This window comes from Eleutherodactylus coqui, chromosome 1, assembly GCF_035609145.1.
Source record: "Eleutherodactylus coqui strain aEleCoq1 chromosome 1, aEleCoq1.hap1, whole genome shotgun sequence".
Taxonomy (NCBI): domain Eukaryota; kingdom Metazoa; phylum Chordata; class Amphibia; order Anura; family Eleutherodactylidae; genus Eleutherodactylus; species Eleutherodactylus coqui.
This window is the reverse complement of record NC_089837.1, coordinates 526,990,072-527,003,266: the sequence shown is the minus strand read 5'-3', so window position 1 is coordinate 527,003,266 and position 13,195 is coordinate 526,990,072. Positions and strand designations below refer to the sequence as shown.

At 48.3% G+C, this 13,195-nt stretch overlaps 2 long non-coding RNA genes across 2 annotated transcripts in view; both read right to left on the bottom strand.

The window, feature by feature from the left end:
• Positions 1–13,195, bottom strand: part of LOC136615129 (uncharacterized) — a 170,199-nt gene that overhangs the window by 147,627 nt on the left and 9,377 nt on the right. The gene's annotated exons all lie outside the window — the stretch shown is intronic.
• Positions 6,589–7,068, bottom strand: LOC136615151 (uncharacterized). Its single transcript, XR_010790978.1, has 2 exons — positions 7,036–7,068; positions 6,589–6,734 (listed from the first exon to the last, which is right to left on the bottom strand). It is a non-coding gene; the product is annotated as an uncharacterized lncRNA (long non-coding RNA).

Sequence of the window (13,195 nt, the reverse complement as noted above, 5' to 3'; positions counted from 1 at the left end):
TTATATTCTTGTACATAGGGGGCAGTATTATAGTAGTTATATTCTTGTACATAGGGGGCAGTATTATAGTAGTTATATTCTTGTACATAGGGGGCAGTATTATAGTAGGTATATTCTTGTACATAGGGAGCAGTATTATAGTAGTTATATTCTTGTACATAGGGAGCAGTATTATAGTAGTTATATTCTTGTACATAGGGGGCAGTATTATAGTAGTTATATTCTTGTACATAGGGGGCAGTATTATAGTAGGTATATTCTTGTACATAGGGAGCAGTATTATAGTAGTTATATTCTTGTACATAGGGGCAGTATTATAGTAGTTATATTCTTGTACATAGGGGGCAGTATTATAGTAGTTATATTCTTGTACATAGGGGGCAGTATTATAGTAGTTATATTCTTGTATATAGTAAGCAGTATTATAGTAGTTATATCCTTGTACATAGGGGGCAGTATTATAGTAGTTATATTCTTGTACATAGGGGGCAGTATTATAGTAGTTATATTCTTGTACATAGGAGGCAGTATTATAGTAGGTATATTCTTGTACATAGGGGGCAGTATTATAGTAGTTATATTCTTGTACATAGGGGGCGTATTATAGTAGTTATATTCTTGTATTTAGGAGCAGTATTATAGTAGTTATATTCTTGTACATAGGGAGCAGTATTATAGTAGTTATATTCTTGTACACAGGGGGCAGTATTATAGTAGTTATATTCTTGTATATAGGAGCAGTATTATAGTAGTTATATTCTTGTACATAGGAGGCAGTATTATAGTAGTTATATTCTTGTACATAGGGGGCAGTATTATAGTAGTTATATTCTTGTATATAGGGGCAGTATTATAGTAGTTATATTCTTGTACATAGGGGGCAGTATTATAGTAGGTATATTCTTGTACATAGGGGGGAGTATTATAGTATTTATATTCTAGTACATAGGGGGCAGTATTATAGTAGTTATATTCTTGTACATAGGGGGCAGTATTATAGTAGTTATATTCTTGTACATAGGGGGCAGTATTATAGTAGTTATATTCTTGTACATAGGGGCAGTATTATAGTAGTTATAGTCTTGTACATAGGGGACGGTATTATAGTAGTTATATTCTTGTACATAGGGGGCGGTATTATAGTAGTTCTATTCTTGTACATAGGGGGCAGTATTATAGTAGTTATATTTTTGTACATAGGGGACAGTATTATAGTAGTTATATTCTTGTACATAGGGGACAGTATTATATTAGTTATATTCTTGTACATAGGGGGCAGTATTATTGTAGTTATATTATTGTACATAGGAGGCAGTATTATAGTAGTTATATTCTGGTACATAGGGGGGCAGTATTATAGTAGTTCTATTCTTGTAGACAGGGGGCAGTATTATAGTAGTTCTATTCTTCTACATAGGGGGCAGTATTATAGTAGTTATATTCTTGTACATAGGGGGCAGTATTATAGTAGTTACATTTGTTACGTCTGTAGAGGATGTGCTGGACAAGCACTTACAGACAAACACAATACTTGCTCACAGTGCAACGGCTAAAACAAACGGACAAATAATAAATGGAAAGTGTTTCCCTAAATATGTAACGAACAAGGGAGAGGGCCCTGCCTACCACCGCAGACTGATCGCGTCAACAGATGCAGGCCTGCACTCGTTCCTGGGACCTGAGTAACCCTACTTAGCCAAACTGATAAGGGACAAAATTACCACAGCACTTAGCTTTAGTAGAATAAGCCGCAGCATGCTGAGCCGTCCGGAGAAAGGAGCAGTAGACACCATGCTGACCACAGGAGCCACTAACTGCCAGCCCAGACAGTTGGCAGATGACAATACACAGCACTTTAGGTCAGTATCACCCAGGTAAATACCCAGCTAATTACCCAGAGATGTGACTACATTGCATCACACCTACTGAGCTAGAAGGTGCAGAACCGAATGGAAAACCTGCAGCAGACTTCGTTAATCCAGCAGCGATCCCAGCACTGCTGCAACAGTACCTCCCCTTCCATAAGTAGCTCCAGGACCCTTAGGACAAGGTCGCTTAGGATTCAGACAGTAATCTGTCCGCATGGATGCCTGCTGCAGGTACCCACGTCCTCTCCTCAGTACCAACGCCATGCCAATGCACCAAATACTGAAGAGAACTCCCAACTAGGTGATAGTTCACTATACGACCTACCTCAAAATGAACATGTCCACCCCCACAACCGGGGCCGACGCAGATGAACCATTGCCACAGTCCACAATTTTTTCAACAGAGATTTATAAAACAAACTATGGATTCTCCTAGAACTAGGAAAATACACCGAACCAATTCTTTCAATGATTGTGAATGGACTGACGAATCGTGGATCCAACCTGAATGACCGCTGTTTGATTTTTAGTTTCCTAGTAGACAACCAAACCAAGTGACCCACCAAGAAAATAAACCTCTCCGAACGTCTGTTATCCTTCACCAGCTTAAAGTTTTTAACTGAGGTCCCCGTAAAATCCAGCGGTCCATTGTTTTGCGCAAATTCAGGCAAAAGCCTCAGTATCCTAGCAGGAGAATCCCGAGGTGACTTAGTCTTCACACAAACCTCACAGGATGCAACAAAACTGAAAACATCTCGTCGCAAAGATGGCCACCAAAACCTTCTTGTGAGTAGCTTCCAGGTGCCCAGCCAACCCTGCCGGTGACACGTCCTGCACATTACAGACCTGCTCCTCCATCCCCTCCGAAAGAATGTGCATGGGAGGTCTATCAGAAATTACGGGAACGAAACTCCCTGAAACCGCATCACCCTTGGGGCTCCTTTCCACTGGCGATAGCGACATCGCTGCGAGAAAACTGCAATGTTAAAATCACATTGCAACGCGTTGCGATGCGAGAATCTGTTTTGCCATTGCACTGTATGGGCAACAGAAAAATGCAAAACGCTGAAGCAATCCTCCTGCTGCGATTTTTAATCCTCGCATCGCAGCTTGCCCTTGAATATCGCTATTGGAAAGGCTGTCATAGAACAACATGTGTGGGACTTTCCTGTGAGCTCGCACTGAGCATCGCACTGAAAACGTGCGATTACCGCGCCAGTGGAAAGGCGCCCAAGGGCTCCGGCACACTTGCGTTTTTCTTGCGAGTTTTTTTACGCGATTGTCATTGAGACTTTCTAATGTTAAAAAAGCATCGCACAAAAATTCCAAAGCACCAACCTGCGCTGCGTTTTTAACATTAGAAAGTCCCATTCACAATCGTGTTAAAAAAACGCAGTGATATCGCATGAAAAAAACGTGCAAGAAAAACTCAAGTGTGCCGGAGCCCTTCACGTTTTTACTGCCTGGTTGACATGTAACAAGAAAGTCAAAACGTGAAAGAAACAATGACCACCGCGCCCGTCTCGGGTTAAGGCTCTTGGCTGACTCCAGGTAGATTAAGATTTTGTGATCCGTACGTTTTTGTGATTTCGCCAGTGGCAGCGTCCACAGCGGAAATTCTGTGGAAATCCTGCCGCAGAATTCCCGCCCGTGTGCAGGGGGCCTATCTGTGTATTAAAACATTTTTGTGGTCAGGGACGCAGCATAGGCAGATGAGAGTTATCACACTGAAGGGCAATTTCAAGTCGCAGCGTCACAGAAGAATTTGGGAGTACAAATGTATGGCCATTAGAGATGAGCGAGCGTACTCGGCCACGCCCCTTTTTCGCCCGAGCACCACGATTTTCGAGTACTTCTGTACTCGGGAGAAAAGATTCGGGGGGCGCCGTGGGTGAGTGGGGGGTTGCAGCGGGGAGTGGGGGGGAGAGGGAGAGAGGGCTCCCCCCTGTTCCCCGCTGCTACCCTCCGCTCCACCACGCCTCCCCCCGCCCCCCCCCCCCCCGAATCTTTTCACCCGAGTACGGAAGTACTCAAAAATCGCGGTGCTCGATCGAGTAATTACTCGAAACGAGTATATTCGCTCATCTCTAATGGCCATGTGTTTCTCTCATGAGAACAATCACACGTTGCTCCACTGGCTAACGCCGGACCAAAAGCAGCCAGATACGGGATATATACTACAGGGAATGCTCAATCGCTGACAGCATGCAGAAAGCCAGATAGCTTTATAGAGGAGCAAAAATGTGCAGGCTGATTGAGCAGCCACTCAACTCAACCCAGGGTGGCGGAGGGGTGAACTGGCTCCAGTTTGTCTAGGTCTTTTTTAAAGTGGGGTGCCCAGAACTGGAGACAGTATGAGGTCTGACTAAGCGGTGGAATTTCCACCGCTGGAAGCCTGCATAGGATTGCGTTAACAAGCACAATCCTATGCAGACGACCGCGATGTGGCCGTGCAAAATATCGCACGGCAAACAAATCGCGGCATGCCCTATTTCTGTGCGGGGCTCTGCGAACCCTGCACAGAAATGTCACCCACCCCCGGCTCCGGTCTGCGCATGCCCCAGCTGCGCGGCAAGCCGGCACATCAAACAGCCGGAGCCGGCGGGCGCGGGTGAGTACGCATGGTCCCGGCAGGCGCTCGGGCCGGGTCCGGCGGCGAGAATCCTCGCTGCCGCATCCGAACCGCCCGTCTTCAGGCAGCCGAAGGGTGAATGCTGGCGGCTGGGTCGACCGCGAGAATTCTCACAGCGGGATGTGACCTGTGCCCCTGCAGTGACCCACAGCTCACCTCCTCTGGTGTCTTCTCTCTGCTCCGCGATGTGCCAGCTGGCGCACAAACACACATGAGCAGAGCAGAGCCGGCGGTCAGCCCCGCACAGAAATAGGACATGCTGCAATCTGTTTACTATGTAAGATTTCATGCAGCCAAATTGCGACTGTCTGCATAGGATTGCATAAACTAATGGCCGTGTGCATTCACCCTAGGGAAGAGTGGAGGAGGATAATGAGTCATTATGACCTCACGTGATCCAGACTCTAGGCTTCTCTTAGAGTTGTGTTTGCCCATTTTGGCTGCTGCTCCCCCCCATCACATGAGCTCCCTTCCTCTCATTCCTGGATACCCCAGGGCGATGCTGGGCAGTATATACAGTATATACAGTATCATGCAGTAATAATTAAATAGTATATTAAATAAGAGTCTAAGTCAGAGATGGCCCACCCGCCGTGAGCAGCCACTGCCCAACAGGGACGGATGTCACACTTATTACCCGGGTTCGCTTTAAGGATCATATTTTAAGCTGTTGCCAAAGATCCCAATCCTCACTGAATATCCACGATGTGGAGAGCGTCTGTGGAAGTTCCACAGGTGGAATACCACCCCGGTCAAGCAAAGAGATAAGTTGATCAAAAGATAAAAAGTTCAGGGGTGCAGTATAAGGACACGACCTTCGAGAGACGCTGCACTTTCCTTTTCTGTTCATGCATCTGATAAATGATGGCCGAGGTCCAGAAGCTGTAGGCATGGACTCTCACTACCCCACCTGTGATAACGCCAAGCCATAACTGGGATTTATGGGGGCTCTAGGAAAAGGACCCCACCCTTCCTAAAAAGGAAAAAAGCATAACTGACAGTCCCATTCTCTTGGTACCGTTCTACATAAATGGATTGTCTTCTTCTGCCCCCCTGGGGGAGCGGGAACTTTCTATCTTCTGATTAACTCATCCATTCAGTAATAACGGTATTGGATCACACATGTAAAGGTGATTCAGGGTTCCAATCCCAATATTTCAGCCCTGTCCCGTCCCCCTTCCTCGCCAAATATCCTGCAGCATTTATGTACAGATCGCTGCTGTCTGTATACGGGGAAGCTAGCTATATGATGGAGCATGCCAAGGCTGGCCAGACGGGGTGGAGTAATATGTCTGACCACATAATGGGTTGGACAGATTGTTGGGGGGCACGTCTGACTATAGAATGTGGGTGCTAAGGCAGACTATAGAGTGGGCGGGCACGTCTGACTATAGAAATGGGTGTGCTGAGGCGGACTATAGAAATGGGTGTGCTGAGGCGGACTATAGAATGCGGGGCACGTCTGACTATAGAAATGGGTGTGCTGAGGCGGACTATAGAATGGGGGGTGCTGAGGCGGACTATAGAAATGGGTGTGCTGAGGCGGACTATAGAAATGGGTGTGCTGAGGCGGACTATAGAGTGGGGGGGCACATCTGACTATAGAATGGGGGTGCTGAGGCGGACTATAGAGTGGGGGGGCACATCTGACTATAGAAATGGGGGTGCTGAGGCGGACTATAGAATGGGGGGTGCTGAGGCGGACTATAGAAATGGGTGTGCTGAGGCGGACTATAGAAATGGGTGTGCTGAGGCGGACTATAGAGTGGGGGGGCACATCTGACTATAGAATGGGGGTGCTGAGGCGGACTATAGAGTGGGGGGGCACATCTGACTATAGAAATGGGGGTGCTGAGGCGGACTATAGAGTGGGGGGGCATGTCTGACTATAGAATGGGGGTGCTGAGGCGGACTATAGAATGGGGGGGCACATCTAACTATAGAATGGGGGTGCTGAGGAGGACTATAGAGGGATGACAGATACATATAAAGAGATACATAATGGGGTGCAACGTCCTATAAACACAGGCTGGATGTATACGGGGGGCGCAAGCACTGCTTATGGGAGCCATAATAACACCAGAATGATAGGAGTTGTAGTACTTTTATTACATCTCGCGCTGCCGTCACTTTTCTAATAGAGATGTTCCCTCGTTGATATCGGACGCCGGTCAGCGATATTTATAATCTTCCTCTTTTCTTCCATTTTCTATCAGATTCATCTTTTACAACATCTGTAGGAATATAAAGAGATGAGGATGATGAGGATGATGAGGATGACGTCTCTCCTATCACACTGCTGTTAGGTGTCTGGGGATCAGTGAGGTCACATGACTAGTGGAAACAGTCATCAGGACTGAATACTATATGGAAGGTCTACGGCCCTAATACAGGGTGGTGAGGGCAGGGCTAGAAGGAGGCAGGATAGGTGGGGGGCATTATTAGTGGGGGCAGTAATGGGGGCACAGTGCCTCTAATATAACCTGCTGATGGTACATTGGACGGGCGCTGCAGCCGGCAGTCAGTGTCACTTACTCATGTCTCATCCAACATCGGGGCACATATGGAGGAATGTATGTGCCAGGACAGAATAATAAGTAACACCGACCCCCCACTGATCTACTTTGATCTTGATTAATATCGATCTCCTCACCTGCAAGGGAAGCAGAATACAGAGCAGTCAGACATGGAGCCTCCATAGATGTAGTCAGTGATGTACGGCGACGGCCGGTACGCCACATCCACTATATTGTTACCCTCAAACCAAAAACACATCAACACCGACCTCGGGCCAAGTGGGGTCGGCCACAGCGTTATTTACAGCTTGAACCGTAACACCCCGTTGTAACCGCCCTGAACCCCCGCATTAACCCCTCGAGGACCTCAGATCTTCGGAAAATTAATGTTGCTGTTGAAAACTTCCCTCACAACAGCCGATCCTCAGCCGTGACGGCGACCGCGCAATGAGAGGAAACAAACATCAAAACAGAGCAGAACACCCTCCCCATACTGCTCTCTGTGGCACGGGAGGGTATCTTGTTGCCGTCCTTGGCAGAAGTAACCCACCCCATACCCTGCCTCTGCTGGTAACACTGTGACCCCTGCAAGTTGAGCCGGGGTCACCGGCTTACCAGCTCACATCCGTAAAGGCACACGGCCCCCGGCAGTCATTGGCAGCTGCATTATTCACTACGCTGCCTACCAGGAGGTCCCCATAGTAAACATGTAATTCCCCCCACCATCCCGGCTCAGTCAGGATGACACTAGTGTGCCGTCTCTTCCAGGGTGGTATGATGTGGAAACAGGAGCGGGCACAAGTCCCCAGCAACCAAGGAAGGACCCCAGATGGGCAGCGAAAAGGTCATCGATGTGCCAAACAATTTGTAATAGATTCCCTGCAGCAGCTGCACTAGTGGTATAAGGGGACGCTCACATGTTATGGATTCCCTGCAGCAGCTGCACTAGTGGTATAAGGGGACGCTCACATGTTATGGATTCACTGCAGCAGCTGCACTAGTGGTATAAGGGGACGCTTACATGTTATGGATTCCCTGCAGCAGCTGCACTAGTGGTATAAGGGGACGCTCACATGTTATGGATTCCCTGCAGCAGCTGTACTAGTGGTATAAGGGGACGCTTACATGTTATGGATTCCCTGCAGCAGCTGCACTAGTGGTATAAGGGGACGCTCACATGTTATGGATTCCCTGCAGCAGCTGTACTAGCGGTATAAGGGGACGCTCACATGTTATGGATTCCCTGCAGCAGCTGTACTAGCGGTATAAGGGGACACTCACATGTTATGGATTCCCTGCAGCAGCTGCACTAGCGGTATAAGGGGACGCTCACATGTTATGGATTCCCTGCAGCAGCTGCACTAGTGGTATAAGGGGACACTCACATGTTATGGATTCCCTGCAGCAGCTGTACTAGTGGTATAAGGGGACGCTCACATGTTATGGACTCCCTGTAGCAGCTGCACTAGTGGTATAAGGGGACGCTCACATGTTATGGATTCCCTGTAGCAGCTGCACTAGTGGTATAAGGGGACGCTCACATGTTATGGATTCCCTGCACCACCTGCACTAGCGGTATAAGGGGACGCTCACATGTTATGGATTCCCTGCAGCAGCTGTACTAGTGATATAAGGGGACGCTCACATGTTATGGATTCCCTGCAGATGGCTGCACTAGTGGTATAAGGGGACGCTCACATTTTATGGATTCCCTGCAGCAGCTGCACTAACAATATACGGGGATGCTCACATGTTATAGATTCCCTGCAGCAACTGTACTAGTGGTGTAAGGGGATTCTCACATGTTATGGATTCCCCCGCGGCAGCTGCACTAGCGGTATAAGGGGTTGCTCATATGTTATGGATTCCCTGCAGCAGCTGTACTAGTGGTTTAAGGGGATGCTCACATGTTATGGATTCCCTGCAGCAGCTGTACTAATGGTATAAGGGGACGCTCACATGTTATGGATTCCTTGCAGCAGCTGTACTAGTGGTATAAGGGGATGCTCACATGTCATGGATTCCGTGCAGCAGCTGCACTAGCGGTATAAGGGGACGCTCACATGTTATGGATTCCTTGCTGCAGCTACACTAGTGGTATAAGGGGATGCTCACATGTTATGGATTCCCTGCAGACAGCTGCACTAGCAATATAAGGGGACGCTCACATGTTATGGATTCCCTGCAGCTGCTGCACTAGCCGTATAAGGGGACGCTCACATGTTATGGATTCCCTGCAGACACCTGCACTAGAAGTATAAGGGGGTGCTCACATGTTATGGATTCCCTGCAGACAGCTGCACTAGCAATATAAGGGGACGCTCACATGTTATGGATTCCCTGCAGCAGCTACACTAGCGGTATAAGGGGACGCTCACATGTTATGGATTCCTTGCTGCAGCTGCACTAGCAATATAAGGGGACGCTGACATTTTATGGATTCCCAGCTGCAGCTGCACTAGAAGTATAAGGGGATGCTCACATGGTATGGATTCCCTACAGCAGCTGCACTAAAAGTATAAGGGGATGCTCACATGGTATGGATTCCCTGCAGCAGCTGTACTAGCGGTATAAGAGGATGCTCACATGTTATGGATTCCCTGCAGACACCTGCACTAGAAGTATAAGGGGATGCTCACATGTTATGGATTGCTGCAGCTGCACTAGCAATATAAGGGGACGCTGACATTTTATGGATTCCCAGCTGCAGCTGCACTAGCTGTATAAGGGGACGCTCACATGTTATGGATTCCCTACAGCAGCTGCACTAGCGGTATAGGGGGATGCTCACATATTATGGATTCCCTGCAGCAGCTACACTAGCGGTATAAGGGGACACTCACATGTTATGGATTCCCTGCAGCAGCTGTACTAGTGGTATAAGGGGATGCTCACATGTTATGGATTCCCCCACAGCAGCTGTACTAGCGGTATAAGGGGACGCTCACATGTTATGGATTCCCCCACAGCAGCTGCACTAGTGGTATAAGGGGATGCTCACATGTTATAGATTCCTTACAGCAGCTGCACTAGCAGTATAAGGGGATGCTCACATGTTATGGATTCCCCCACAGCAGCTGTACTAGCGGTATAAGGGGACGCTCACATGTTATGGATTCCCTGCAGCAGCTGCACTAGCGGTATAAGGGGATGCTCACATGTTATAGATTCCTTACAGCAGCTGCACTAGCAGTATAAGGGGATGCTCACATGTTATGGATTCCCTACAGCAGCTGCACTAGCAGTATAAGGGGATGCTCACATGTTATAGATTTCCTGCAGCAGCTGTACTAGTGGTATAAGGGGATGCTCACATGTTATGGATTCCTTGCTGCAGCTGCACTAGGTGAATAAGGGGATGCTCACATGTTATGTATTCCCTGCAGCAGCTGTACTAGCGGTATAAGGGGACGCTCACATGTTATGCATTACCAGCTGCAGCTGCACTAGTGGTAGAAGGGGATGCTCACATGTTATGCATTACCAGCTGCACTAGTGGTATAAGGGGACGCTCTCAATTTATGGATTCTCTGCAGAAGCTGTACTAGCGGTATAAAGGGACGCTCACATGTTATGGATTCCCTGCAGCAGCTGCACTAGCGGTATAAGGGGTTGCTCACATGTTATGGATTCCCTGCAGATGGCTGCATTAGTGGTATAAAGGGTTGCTCACATGTTATGGATTCCCCCGCAGCAGCTGCACTAGCGGTATAAGGGGTTGCTCACATGTTATGGATTCCCTGCAGCAGCTGCACTAGTGGTAAAAGGGAACGCTCACATTTTATCGATTCCCTGCAGCAGCTGCACTAGTGGTATAAGGGGACGCTCACATGTTATGGATTCCCTGCAGCAGCTGTACTAGTGGTATAAGGGGATGCTCACATGTTATGGATTCCCTGCAGCAGCTGTACTAGCGGTATAAGGGGACGCTCACATGTTATGGATTCCCTGCAGCAGCTGTACTAGTGGTATAAGGGGATGCTCACATGTTATGGATTCCCTGCAGCAGCTGCACTAGTGGTATAAGAGGACGCTCACATGTTATGGATTCCCTACAGCAGCTGCACTAGTGGTATAAGGGGATGCTCACATGTTATGGATTCCCTGCAGCAGCTGTACTAGTGGTATAAGGGGATGCTCACATGTTATGGATTCCCTGCAGCAGCTGCACTAGTGGTATAAGAGGACGCTCACATGTTATGGATTCCCTACAGCAGCTGCACTAGTGGTATAAGGGGATGCTCACATGTCATGAATTGCCTGCAGCAGCTGCACTAGCGGTATAAGAGGATGCTCACGTGTTATGGATTCCCGGCAGCAGCTGCACTAGCTGTATAAGGGGATGGACACATGTTATGGATTCCCTGCAGCAGCTGTACTAGTGGTATAAGGGGACGCTCACATGTTATGGATTCCCTACAGCAGCTGCACTAGTTGTATGGGGATGCTCACATGTTATGGATTCCCTACAGCAGCTGCACTAGTTGTATGGGGACGCTCACATATAATGGATTCCGTGCAGCAGCTGCACTAGCGGTATAAGGGGACGCTGACATATTATGGATTCCGTGCAGCAGATGCACTAGCAGTATAAGGGGACGCTCAAATGTTATGGATTACGTGCAGCAGCTGCACTAGTGGTATAAGGGGATGCTCACATGTTATGGATTCCCTGCAGCTGCTGCACTAGTGGTATAAGGGGATGCTCACATGTTATGGATTCCCTGCAGCAGCTGTACTAGTGGTATAAGGGGATGCTCACATGTTATGGATTCCCTGCAGCTGCTGCACTAGTGGTATAAGGGGACGCTCACATGTTATGGATTCCCTGCAGCAGCTGTACTAGTGGTATAAGGGGATGCTCACATGTTATGGATTCCCTGCAGCATCTGCACTAGCGGTATAAGGGGACGCTCACATGTTATGGATTCCCTGCAGCAGCTGCACTAGCGGTATAAGGGGACGCTCACATGTTATGGATTCCGTGCAGCAGCTGCTCTAGCAGTATAAGGGGACGCTCACATATTATGGATTCCCTGCAGCAGCTGCAGTAGTGGTATAAGGGGACGCTCACATGTCATGAATTCCCTGCAGCAGCTGCACTATTGGTATAAGGGGATGCTCACATGTTATGGATTCCCTGCAGCAGCTGCACTAGCAGTATAAGGGGATGTTCACATGTAATGGATTCCGTGCAGCAGCTGCACTAGCGGTATAAGGGGACGCTGACATATTATGGATTCCGTGCAGCAGCTGCACTAGTGGTATAAGAGGACGCTCTTTTGTTATGGATTCCCTGCGGCAGCTGCACTAGTGGTATAAGAGGACGCTCTTTTGTTATGGATTCCCTGCGGCAGCTGCAGTAGTGGTATAAGGGGATGCTCACATGTAATGGATTCCCTGCAGCAGCTGCACTAGCCGTATAAGGGGATGCTCACATGTAATGGATTCCCTGCAGCTGCTGCACTAGCAGTACAAGGGGATGCTCACATGTAATGGATTCCCTGCAGCAGCTGCACTAGCGGTATAAGGGGACGCTCACATATTATGGATTCCGTGCAGCAGCTGCACTAGCAGTATAGGGGGACGCTCACATGTTATGGATTCCCTGCAAGAGCTGTACTAGATGTATAAGGGGATGCTCACATGTTATGGATTCCCTGCAGCAGCTGTACTAGTGGTATAAGAGGACGCTCACATGTTATGGATTCCGTGCAGCAGCTGCACTAGCGGTATAAGGGGACGCTCACATGTTATGGATTCCTTGCTGCAGCTGCACTAGTGGAATAAGGGGACGCTCACATGTTATGGATTCCCGGCAGCAGCTGCACTAGCGGTTTAAGGGGACACTCACATGTTATGTATTCCTTGCAGCAGCTGCACTAGCGGTATAAGGGGATGCTCACATGTTATGGATTCCCTGCAGCAGCTGCACTAGCGGTATAAGGGAACGCTCACATGTCATGAATTCCCTGCAGCAGCTGCACTAGCGGTATAAGGGGATGCTCACATGTTATGGATTCCCTGCAGCAGCTGTACTAGTTGTATAAGAGGACGCTCTTTTGTTATGGATTCCCTGCAGCAGCTGCACTAGCTGTATGAGAGGATGGTCACATGTTATGGATAGCCTGCAGCAACTGCACTAGCGGTATGAGAGGATGGTCACATGTTATGGATAG